Source organism: Octodon degus, unplaced genomic scaffold (assembly GCF_000260255.1).
Source record: "Octodon degus isolate 3935 unplaced genomic scaffold, OctDeg1.0 scaffold00010, whole genome shotgun sequence".
Classification (NCBI taxonomy): Eukaryota; Metazoa; Chordata; class Mammalia; order Rodentia; family Octodontidae; genus Octodon; species Octodon degus.
Genome location: NW_004524586.1, coordinates 8,664,361 through 8,675,753, shown reverse-complemented (window position 1 = coordinate 8,675,753; position 11,393 = coordinate 8,664,361). Strand labels below are relative to the sequence as shown.

Genomic DNA, 11,393 nt, shown 5'->3' with positions numbered 1-11,393 from the left:
AAGATGTTCTGCTCCTGAATCAGCTGGGTGGGTCTTGCCTCTAGCCTCTTTGCAGGGAATTCTGCTGAAGGGTTCCCTGCTGGGCCTGTAGTCTGGGTCGAATGAGGATCTGCGGGCCCGGGTTGTCTCACTCACTCGCCGGGCCTGTGCTCTGGGTCTGTTCAGGATCCGGAGGGCCCCGGCTTGTCTCACTCACTCGCCGGGCCTGCACTCTGGCTCTGGGTCTATTCAGGATCCCTCGGCCCCCAGTCGTCTCACTCACTCGCCCGACCTGCGCTCTGGGTCTGTTCAAGATCCCGCGGCCCAGTCGTCTCCGAGTGTTACTTCTTACTCTTGAATTTTTCCACTAACCAGTATATGGAGGCCTTTTTTTTTTCACTTGACCATTCTTGGTTTTATGTTTAGACTTCGTAAGAACAGGGTTGCTACCCATGCTTTATTCTGAGTTGCCTATGCATGTTGTATTGTTTTCCATCCTTTGACTTTCAACCTATGAATGTCTTTCTGTGGTAAATGTGTTTGCTGTATACAGAATATTGTTGGATTTTGTTTCCTAATTGACTAAGCCAGTCTATTTCTTTTTATTGGTGAATTAAGTCTATTTATGTTGATGGTTACAACTGAGATGTATTGACTTATGATCGACATGTTATTTACTTGTCGTTTACTTCTTTTTCTCCTGTGTTTAATTGTTTGCCCTATTTAGTTGGTTGCTTGTGATCTCATTTGTGGAGTTCTGATCATTTTGTTCCCTTTGCAGAACATCGTTCTGGAGCCTGTATAGTGTTGGTTTGTCATCATGAATTTCTTTAGTTGTTCTTTGTCATGGAAGAATTTCACTTCTAACTCAAACTTAAAAGAGAGTTTTGCAGGGTATAGTAGTCTGCTGAAATTTTTTTCATAGAGGTCTTGAAGTACTCTGTTCCATATTCTTCCCCCCCACCTCCTGGAACTGGGGATTGAACTCAGGCCCTTATTCTTCTGAGCTAACTCCCCAGCCCTCCATACTCTTCTTGCCTTCGTGGTTTGTGAAGAGAAGTCAGCCATAATTCTGATTTGTTTTCCTTTGAATGTGATCGCTGCTTTTCTCTAGAGGTTTCAGTATATTATTCTTGTGCTGAATTTCTGGTATCTTGACTATCATATGTCTTGGTGTGCTTTTAATCTGGTTGAGGTTACTTGGCATTCTGTATACTTCAGTTACCTGAATGTCAGATTGTTTTCTCATTTTTGGGAAGTTTTCTGTTATTACTTCTGCCCATATTGTTTTAATGTTATTTGTATTTATTCCTTCTTTCTCACTGAGATCAACTAGTCTCACATTGTTCATCTTTGCATCATCCTGAAAGTGATGGATTATTTTTTCCTGCATCTTTGTTTTTTTTCAGAGATCTTTTCTTACCTTTTCACTAGCTGCACCGGTGTCTTCAAGATCTGAAACTCTGTCTTTGCTTTCATTTAAATAGTTTTGTAAGCTTGCGATTGATATTTTAAGCTCCTCTGTATCTTTTTGACTCTGCTTTATGCGATCTATTTCTTTCCTGTATGTTCATTCAAGGAACCTGTCATTTTTCTAATCTCCTCTATTTTTTTTATTAATATCTTCTTTAGAAGCAGTTATAAATTCTTTCACTGCAGTGTTTTTTTTCAGATTGTATTTCCTCCCTATGTTTCTGTAGTTGATTCTTTACTTCAGATTCTATGAGTTCAGAGAATTCTTTTTTTTATTTCAGAATTCTATTGTGAGTTCCTCTCTAACTTTCTGCTGTTGCTTATTTGCTATCGATGCTATTAATTCATGCATTTGAGCTAAATTTGTAGAAAGAATTTAGCTCTGAGTTCTTCCATAACTTTTTCCTGTTGCTTATTTACTATTCACACTATTAATTCATACATTTGAACTGAGCTAGTTTCCTCTGCACTTGTTCTGTGTGGGCATTGTTTTGCTCCTTCTTATTGTCATTTTTCAATAGCACTGTCTCCTGACCTGTGTTGTAGAGTTTTGGTGCAGTTATAACCTTAGCACCTATGGAAATACAGGTGCGAATCTTCAAAGTTTGAATTTATGTAGCTGTGTCTGGCTTGGATCTGGCTGCTGTGCTCAGCTCCTTCCTGCTGCCGCCCTTTGGAGTGAACCTGTTGTGGTCCTCTTTCAAGATGTTCTCTTGTGGGATAGCTGGTTAGTTCTGTACCCTACTATCTCTTCAGGGACTGCAGCTGCAGTTTCAGCCCAGGCCTCTATGCAGGGCTGAGTTGAGTCTGAAGGGGACAAGGTGGTATACCGGGGAGAGGAACCTCTCCCACACACTCACTGGGCTTAGGCTAGGACTGGATCTGGGCTCCTGAGAACATAGCAGAAGTTCTCACTCAGTGGTGGGCAGTTGGAAGGACTGCAGATTGGTGTTGTGGCCCAGTGGGGTGGAATATGGTCTCACCTATGCTGCGCCTGGGTTTGGACAAGACAGTTCCTGTGGGCTCAGGGTAGCCAGAAGCTTTGCTACATAGTCACCGGGCCTACAGTAGGGCTGGATCTGGGGCTTCTGAGAATGTGGCAGAAGTTCTTACTCAGCGGGTGGGAGGGTTGTGAGGGTGAGGAGAGGTGAGGGGCTACTATGGATGTAGAAGAGGGTCTTACCCACGCTGGGCCTGGTCTTGGACTGCACGGGTCCTGCCACGTGCAGGGTAGACAAGCTCTCCCACACACTCACTGGGTCTGGGCTAGGGCTGGATCTCGACTTAAAAAGGTATAGAGGAATTTAAAATCTCTATCACATCCCTGCAAAACCATTTGAGTGAATGTGAAGACAGAGCATCAGATCTTGAAGATGCTGTCACAGCTAGTGTAAAGGTAAGGAAAGCTCTTTTAAAAAGAAATAGGATGCAGGAAAAAGTAATTCATCACCTGCAAGACAATGCAAAGGTGAATAATGGGAGACTAATAGGCATCATTGGGAAAGAAGGAGTCAATGCAAATGATATAAAAAGTATATTTGCAGAGGTAATAGCAGAAAACTTCATCTATATGAGTAAACAATCTGACATTCAGGTAACCAAAGCATACACAATGTCAAATAACTTCAACCCAATTAGAAACACACCAAGATATATAATAGTCAACATCCCAGAAATCCAGCACTAAAATAACATACTGAAAGCACTAGAGAAAAGAAACAGATCACATTCAAAGGAAAACCCACCAGAATTATGGCGGACTTCTCTTCACAAACCATGAAAGCAAGGAGAGTATGGCGCAGAGTACTTCAAGTCCTCTTTGAAAACAAATTCCAGCCCAGACTGCTATATCCTGAAAAACTCTCTTTCATGGTTCATGTAGAAGTGAAATACTTCCGTGACAAAGAACAGCTAAAGAATTTCATGATGACAAAGCCAACCCTAGGCAGACTACAGAAAGATGTTCTAGAGAGGGACCAAAATGATCAGAATTCCACTAAATTGGGACAAGCAATTAAACACAGGAGAGAAAGGAGTAAACAACAGCAGGTAAATAACATGTCGATTGTAAGTCAACACATCCCAGTTATAACCACCAATAAAAGTGGACTCAATTCACCAATTAAGAGAAATAGGCTGGCATAACATATGAAGAAACAAAATACAACAATATGCAATATAGAAGAAGCACACTTAACTCATAAAAAATTCATAGCCTGAAAGTCAAAGGATGGAAAATGATACTACATGCCCCAGCATGTCAGAAAAAAGCAGGCGTCACAATCCTATTCTCAGACATTCTCAACTTCAAACCAAGAATGATGAAACAAAATAAAGAAGGCTACTGTATACTTGTTAGGGGAAAAATTCAAAGGAAGAGGTAACACTCATAACTATGTATGCACCAAACATGTGAGCACCCAACAATATGAGACAAATCTTTTTTTTCCCCAAAATTTTATTGATAAACAGGTAGCAATGAGACAGTTTCAAATCAAATCAGTAGTACAGTTTCAATAACTAACACATTGCATATATTCTTCTTAGTGGTTAATTGCTGTACAAGATGTGGACTTGAGATCCTATTTACAAACACCATTGGAACAAATCATTCTATTCATTAAGAGAATGTAACTATATATCTATCCTAACCACTTTGAATACACAGATGAGACATGAAATATTAATGACATGAAAAATCTATTATCCAATACCACTGTCTCACCAGGGGGCTTTAACACCTCCTTATCCCAAAAAGATAGGTCAAGCAAACAAAAAGTTAGCAAAGAAATAAGAACTGAACCAGAGCTTGGAACAAATGGACTTGGCACATGAATAAGGACAGTTCCACCCAAACACAGCTGAATACATATTTTTTTAGCTACACGAGTCATTTTCTAAAATAGACCACATAGGATGAGTGTGTGGGAAAGCTTCTGGATACCCTGTGCCAGTGGGACCTGATGGTCCAAGCTCAGGTGCAGAGTGTGTGAGACCCTTTTCTACCCCACTGGGACCCCCTCCACCACTTGGCAGCACCCTCCTCACCCTGCCCGCCCAGTGAGAATTTCTGCCGCAATCTAGGGACTCCCAGATCCAATCCTAGCCCAGGCCTGGTGAGTGTGTGGGAGAGCTTCCACTTGCTCCAGCAGAACCTACAAGTCCAAGCCCAGGTGCAGCATGGGTGAGACCCTTTTCTACCCCCTTGGGATCCCCCACCACTCCACAGCATCTCCCCACTCCGCCTACTGAGTAGGAATTTCTGCTGCATTCAGGGAACCCCCAGATCTAGTCCTAGCCCAGGCCTGGTGAGTGTTTGAAAGAGCTTCCTGTCCCCCACTATTCTATTTTTTCCCCTCCAGACTCAGCTCAGTCTTGGCATATGGGCCTGGGGTGAAATCCTGCAGCTGCAATCCCTGCAGAGAGAGTAGGGGACAGAACCACCCAGCTAGTCCAGGAGCAGAACATCTTGCCAGAGGGGCACAACAGTTTCACTCTCAAGGGCAGCAGCAGGAAGGAGCTGTGCACGGAAGCCAGACCCAAGCCAGGCACAGCTTGAGAAATCCAAACTTTGTAGATCTGCACATAAATTTCGGTAGATGCTAAGGTTATAACTGCACCAAAGCTCTACAACAAAGGTCAGAAGACAGTGCTACACAAAATACCAACAAAAAGGAGCATAATGGAATCTTAGACCCCAAGCCCACCCATAACAAGTGCAAAGGACACTAACACGGAACAAATTGGGAACCACACAACTGAAATCAATGAATCAACAGCTTCTGTGGAAGCAGCCACTTACAGGCCTGAGCTAGGGCCAGGCCCCCAAACTTTTTTTTTTTCTTTACAGAACTGGGGATTGAACTCAGGGCCTTGCACTTGCCAGGCAAGAGCTTATTCTACTGAGCCATCTCCCCGGCCCCAATCAACAGCTTCTGAAATAAAGAAACAGCTGCAGGTTAGTCGATGTGCCTCACTCTACAGAGTGTTCTCTTGGCTGTTCGGAGGTTCTAAGTAGAGGTTTCCAGTGAAGTTGAGGACGTGGAAAGCAGAAGCCTTTCACTATGTTTCTGCCATCTCCGCTAAGCAGCAGCCAGGTGTCTGCAGTGAAGCCCGAGTGTGGCCGTGGAGGTGAATGTGGGCATGGGTGCTTACTTGGCCCAGAGTTTCAACAAATGTACTGAAGAGGATTTTGGTTTTTCATTTGCAATGACTTATCGCTCCAAAAGTGGGGGAAATCTTGACTCAGATCCTGCTTTAGAATATGTTAAATGTTTGCTTATGCTGGAGGAGGTTGATAATTCTGGCAGTTGCTACCATCAGGAGGGACTAAAAACCTCAGATTTGGAGAATTCAGAGCCAGTGAACAGAATGTACTCCAAACTGTATAAGGAAGCTGAAAAGATTAAAAAGTGGAAAGTGAATGTGGAATCTGAACTGAAGCAGAAAGAAAATAAGTTGCAAGAAAATAGAAAGATGACTGAAGCACTACAAAAACCATTCAGGAGCTTCAGTTTGAAAATGAAAAACTAAATTTGAAATTAGATGAAGAAACTCAAGAAAATAAAGACTTAACAAAAGAGAATAATGCTACAAGACATTTATGAAATGTACTCAGTGAAACCTATGCTAGAGCTTCAGAAAAGATGAAGAAATATGAGCAGGAATGGGAAGAAACCAGACAAGTTTACATGGATTTAAATAATAGCATCGAGAAAATGGATAATTGCTTTTGAGGACTTTCGGGTGCAAGCTGAGAATTCCAGACTGGAAATGTATTTTAAGTTAAAGGAAGATAATGAAAAAATCCAGCACCTTAAAGAATACAAGAAGAAAGTAAATGACAAGGAAAATCAAGTATCACTACTGTTGCTCCAAAGCATTGAGAATGAAAAGAAAATGAAAGGGTTAACATTTCTTCTAGAAGAATCCAGAGATAAAGTTAATAACTTGGAGGAAAAGACAAATTTACAGGATGAAAACCTAAAAGAATCAAATAAGAAGAATCTCTTGGCATCTGAACTAGAAGATATTAAAATCTCCTTGCAAATAAGTATAAATACTCAAAAGGCCTTAGAAGATTTATAGAAAGCAACAAAAGCAACATGTCAGCTTAGTGAAAAAAAGAAGCTCAAGTGGAAGAATTTGATAAAGCTAAAGTTGCTCATTCATTTGTGTTTACTGAACTTAAAACCACTATTTTCAACTTAGAGGAATTATTAAGGACAGAATAACAAAGATTGGAAAAAAATGAAGATGAACTGAAAATACATACTGTGGAGCTTCAGAAGAAATCAAGTGAGCTGGAAAAGATGACTGAGTTTAAAAATAACACAGAAACACAAGTTGAAGAATTGAAAAAAGTCTTAGCAGAAAACCAAAAGCTTTAGATGAAAAGAAACAAATTGAAAAGGTCATTGAAGAATTAAAAGGAAAACAAGAAGAGCTAACTGGTCTTTTACAAAGCAGAGAGAGAGAAATACATGATTTTGAAATACAATTGACTACCTTTGTCACAAGTGAACAGCATTATTCAAAAGAAGTCAAAGATATGAAAACTGAGCTTGAAAAGAAGCTTAAGAATACCAAATTAACTGTAAGTCGTGACAAGCTGTCACTAGAAAACAAAGAACTGGCACAAGAAAAACGTGATATGGCTTTGGAACTCAAGCAACAGCAAGACCATATTAATAATAGCAAAATGCAAAAGAAGAACTGTTGAAACAAGTAGAAATCTGGAAGAAACAGAAATACAATTAAGGAATGAATTACAATCTGTGAAACAAGAATTAAAACAGAAAGAGGAAGAAGTTAAATGTAAATTGGAAAACAATAAAAAATGCATAAAGCATTGAAGATACTGGAAAACAAGTGTAACAATTTAAGGAAACAAGTTGAAAATAAAGGAAAGTATATTGAAGAGCTTCAGCAGGAGAATAAGGCCTTGACAAAAAAGGGTAGAGCAGAAAGCAAGCAGCTGAATGTTTATGAGATAAAGGTCAGTGAATTAGAATTAGAACTAGAAAGTTCCAGACAAAAGTTTGAAGAAATGACTCACAACTATCAAAAAGAAATTGAGGATAAAAAGCTTTCAGAAGAAAATCTTTTGGGACAGATTGAGAAGACAATAGTAAGAGCTGATGAAGCAGAAAAGTTACAGAAAGAAATTGATTTAAGATGTCAACATAAAATAGCTGAAATGGTAGCACTTATGAAAAGACATAAGCACTAATATGATAAGATGTTTGAAGAAAGAGACTCAGAACTAGGACTTTACAAGAACAAAGAACAAGAGCAGTTGTGTCTGAAAGCATCTTTGGAGACTGAATTATCTAACCTCAAAATCAAACTTTTGTCTATTAAGAAGCAATTGGACATAGAAGGAGAAGAAAAAGAAAAACTCAAAAGAGAGGTCAAAGTAAACATAGTTACTCTGAAAGAAAAAGATAAGAAAATATAGACATCTTCATGGGAAGCACCTGAATCTAGTTACAGGAAATTTGACTCTAAAGCAACTCTTTCATAAAGTGTATCTCAAAATTGCCTAACTGATTGTCATAAATCTAAAGATAAAAGAAATCTGCCCAAAGCATCTTATCTACACCAGTACAAAAGGCATATTCAGTGAAGACACCAAATAAACTGCAAATACAACAAAGAGAAGAAAATAAAGCTATTGGAGAAAATAAAAAGAGAAAAGTCTTTGAATTTGATGCTAATTCAGGCAGTTCAGAAGCTGCTGATTTTTGGAGCTTGGTATCTGGGGAAGACACAGTGAACAAATTGTACAACAACAGTAATCCACCAGTCTCTTATTTTCATGTCAAAACAACAAAAAGACACCTTCATCTGTGAAACTTCTGGATCTGTGTTCAAACTTGTATCTGTGAAAAAAAATGAAAGATGACCATGGGGCCATACTTACTGAAGTAGACAGGAAAAAATAACTAAAGGAAGCAGGAAAGTCATTTTCTTAAGTTAAGAAAACAGTGTAATAAAGGAACCTAATAATGTCAACTTAATAAATTTTTTTTTTACAAAAAGCCAAAGACTTTAAGGCTTTAAAATTTATCTATCTTATTGCTTATATTATTGTATTTTGACCTGAATGTGAACTAGCTATATATTATCTGGAAACTTGTTGTTATATTTGGATAATTGTATGATTATATTTTGTTGCCTTTTCCTGTATTCACTATTAAGTTTTCAGATTTCTTAGTTTTGAATATGAGAAATGCATTATTGAGATACTTTATTCTTTACTATTAAAATACTTGGGATGCAAATAAATAAAAACAACTGCAGAAAGGTATAGAGGAACTCAGATTGGAAATGAAAAAAGAAATCCCTGAATTAATAACACCTGCAGTAAAGAAACAAATGCAGAAACATATGTAGGAAACCCAATGCTCAGTCAGAACAAGTGCAGAGTACACTAGCTCAGCTCAAATGTATAAATTAATAGCGTCGATAGTAAATAAGCAAAGGCAGATAGTTATAGAGGAACTCAGAGAAGAATTCTTTTTTGAAATAAAAGAAAAGAATTCTCTGAACTCTTACCATCTGAAGTAAAGAATCAACTACACAAACATAGGGAGGAAACGCAAGCTGAAAAAAACACTGCAGTAAAAGAATTAATAACTGCTTCTAAAGAAGACATTGATCACAAAAATAGAGGAGATTAGAAAAATGAAGGATTCCTTGAATGAGCAATACAGGAAAGAAGTAGATCTCATGAAGCAGAGTCAAAAGATGTAGAGAAACTTAAAATCTCAATCACAAGATTGCAAAACAGTTTGAGTGAAAGTGAAGACAGAGTTTCAGATCTTGAAGATGCTGGTGCAGCTAGTGGAAAGGTAAGAAAAGATCTCTTAAAGCAACTAGAATGCAGGAAAAAAATAATTCATCACTTGCAAGACAATGCAAAGATGAACAATGTGAGACTAATAGGTATCAATGAGAAAGAAGGAGTCAATACAAAGGACATTAAAAAAATATGGGGAGAAGTAATAGCAGAAAACTTCATATATATGAGGAAACAATCTGAAATTAAGGTAACCAAAGTGTAGAGAATGCCAAGTAACCTCAACCCAATTAAAAACACACTGAGACATAAAATAGTCAAGATCCCAGAAATTCACAAGAACAATATACTGAAAGCCACTAAAGAAAAGAAGCAGATCACATTAAAAGGAAAACCCATCAGAATTATGGCAGACCTTGCTTCACAAACCAGGAAGGCAAGAAGAGTATGGAGCAGAGTACTTCAAGTCCTCTATGAAAACAAGTTCCAGCCCAGACTACTATACCCTACAAAACTCTCTTTCAAGTTTGATGGGGAAGTGAAACACTTTCATGACACAGAACAACTAAAGAAATTCATGATGACAAAGCCAACCCTACACAGGCTCCTGAAAGATGTTGTAGAGAGGGACCAAAATAATCAGAACTCCATGAATGAGATCAGAAGCAACCTACTAAATAGGGCAATCAATTAAACACAGGAGAAAAGGAGTAAATGACAACAGGTAAATAACATATCAATCATCAGTCAATATATCTCAATTATTATCATCAATGTAAATGGATTCAGTTCACCAATTAAGAGAAATACACTGGCACTGTGGATTAGGAAACAAAATCCAGCAATATGCTGTATACAAGAAACACATTTAACTCATAAAGACATTTGTAGACTGAAAGTCAAAGGATGGAAAATAATATTACATGCCCCAGAAACTCAGAAAAACGCAGGAGTACCAATCCTATTCTCAGACAGTCTCAATTTCAAACCAACAATGATCAAGCGAAATAAAGAAGGCCACAATATACTGGTTAGGGGAAAAATTCAAGAGGAAGAGGTAACACTCATAAACATGTATGCACCAAACACAGGAGTACCCAACTATAAAAAGCAAATCTTAGTGGACATGAAAAATCTAATATCCAATACCACAATCTTAACCAGAGAACTTAAGAACCCCTTATCCCAAAAAGATAGGTCAACCAGACAAAAACTTAGCAAGGGAATAACAGAATTGAACCAGAGCTTGAAAGAAATAGACTTGGTGGACATATACAGAGTGTTCCAACCAAACACAGCTGAATACACATTTTTCTTAGCTGCACATGGGTCATTTTCTAAAATAGACCACATACTGATCAATAGGTCATGCTTCAGTATATGGAAGAAAACAGAAATTATCCCATGCATATTATCTGAACACAGTGCCATGAAACTGGAAATAAATGACAAAAGAAACCAGAGAAAACCCCTAAACACATGGAAATTAAACAACACCCTACTCAGAAACCAATGGGTCACAGGCAAAATTAAAGAGGAAATTCAACAACAATATCTACAATTCAATGAAAACTCAAGCACAACTTATCAGAATTTATGGGATACGATGAAAGTAGTTCTCAGAGGGAAATTCATAGCTGTGAACTCACACATTAGGAAAGTAGAATGGGAACAAATAAATAACTGCAACTAATGCTGCACTTTCAACAACTAGAAAAGGAAGAACAAACCACTTTCAACAACTAGAAAAGGAAGAACAAACCAAAACCAGAACCCAAAGATGGGAAGAAATCATAAACATTAGAGCAGAAATTTATTCAATTGAGATGAGGAAAGCAGTTCAAAGAATTAGCGAAACAAAATGCTGGTTCTTTCAAAGATTAAATAAAATCAATAAGCCCATAGATAACCTCATCAAGAAAAGGAAAGAAAAAATTCAAATACAAGCAATAAGGAATGAGAAGTGTGTAATTACCAGAGACCCAGTGGAAATTCAGAAGATTATCAATAGCTACTTTGAGAATCTTTACTCTCACAGAATAGAAGACACAGAAGAAATGGACAGACTCCCAGAAAGGTACAAATTACCACAACTCAATCGACAAGATTTAACCACTCTCAATAGTCCAATAATAGC

The 11,393-nt window shown here is 38.2% G+C and overlaps 1 pseudogene; it reads left to right on the top strand.

Annotated features, from left to right (window-relative positions):
• The first annotated feature begins 5,504 nt into the window (after nucleotides 1-5,504).
• LOC101591971 lies at nucleotides 5,505-8,429 on the top strand (annotated as a pseudogene).
• Nucleotides 8,430-11,393: the final 2,964 nt, after the last annotated feature.